Raw genomic sequence first — 1,334 nt, 5'->3', positions numbered from 1 at the left:
AAGACGGATGGAACACCGGACCCTGAGACAGAAGATCTGGACGGAGCGGCAGGCGCCAGGGGACGTCCGCCACCAACCGAACCACATCTGCGTACCACGCCCTCCTCGGCCAATCCGGAGCCACGAGGATGACCGGGACGCCTTCCACCATGACCCTGCGAAGAAGACACGGCAACAGATATAGTGGAGGGAAGGCGTAAATCAGACGTAGCAATCCCACGGCGCCACCAGGGCGTCCACCGCATCCGCCCAAGGATCCTGGGTCCTGGCCACGAACAGATCGACCCGCCGATTGAGGCGAGATGCCAAGAGATCCACGTCCGGGAACCCCCAGCGAAGACAAAGCTGGTGAAACACCTCCGGATGTAGCATCCATTCCCCCGGGTCCACCGACTGGCGACTGAGATAGTCGGCCTGCCAATTGTCCACGCCCGGAATGTACACGGCGGAGAGACCCGGGACATGCACCTCCGCCCAAGATAGAATGCTTTCCACTTCCCGAGCCGCGGCCACACTTCTTGTGCCGCCCTGATGGTTGACGTACGCCACGGCTTAAGGGAAAACCTTAGTAGAACGCCTACTCCTGTGCGTCCCAAAAGGAACCGGCGGGAGCGCCGAAGAGCTCGGAGTGTCTTCAATTTTTAGCGTTTCCCGCACAGCGCAAACCAAGGCCGTGACCAATTCACGCTCCTGCTGCCTAGCGTCCTTCTCCTGCAGGTGGCGATATTACCCTACAGTACATGATCTCCGATCTGTTCCCTGTGTCCTTCAATGAACGGGAGAGAAATGGGCCGCCTCCTGGTGAACCTGCACCCAATTCTTTTGTTGAATCTACCAGCAGTTGTCTGATTTAAAGTGTCATTCAACATAGCAATTTTTAAATGTCTAAGTCTTTAAAAATATTACCTGTACCTTATATAGCAGAAGCTACTAAATACCAAAATGATCCTGCCATCTCCAGGGACTTTCTTATTGTCTGTGGCAAAGCTATCACAACCAACCCCTTATTTACTTCCTCCTCCTTGCTGGAAGCTGCTCCAAGTGACTATTTGCATCAGCTCGAGGGGCGGCACCAGCATGCAGAATTACAACACCCCTTCCTCCCTACTCTCTGTCCCACCTGATTACTGTGTCAACGTGGAGTGGCTCCAGCAGGGAGAGTATCATAGTGGCTCCTTCTTCTGTGCTAGGTGTCCCATGTGACAATGCAGGGCTTGAGGTGTGGGTCTTAGATTAGGAGCTGCTTCCAATCACACAGTGCCTTCCTAGAGCGATACACGCACTTACATATGCAACTTTGTAACAGCCCTTATGCTTTCTCCTCCCCCTTTCCT

The 1,334-nt window shown here is 54.2% G+C and overlaps 1 protein-coding gene across 1 annotated transcript in view; it reads right to left on the bottom strand.

The window, feature by feature from the left end:
- Positions 1-1,334, bottom strand: part of CERK (ceramide kinase) — a 70,364-nt gene that overhangs the window by 21,354 nt on the left and 47,676 nt on the right. The gene's annotated exons all lie outside the window — the stretch shown is intronic.

This window comes from Nanorana parkeri, unplaced genomic scaffold (assembly GCF_000935625.1).
Source record: "Nanorana parkeri isolate BGI_ZX_2015 unplaced genomic scaffold, ASM93562v1 scaffold133, whole genome shotgun sequence".
NCBI lineage: Eukaryota > Metazoa > Chordata > Amphibia > Anura > Dicroglossidae > Nanorana > Nanorana parkeri.
This window is presented reverse-complemented; position numbering and strand designations above follow the sequence as displayed.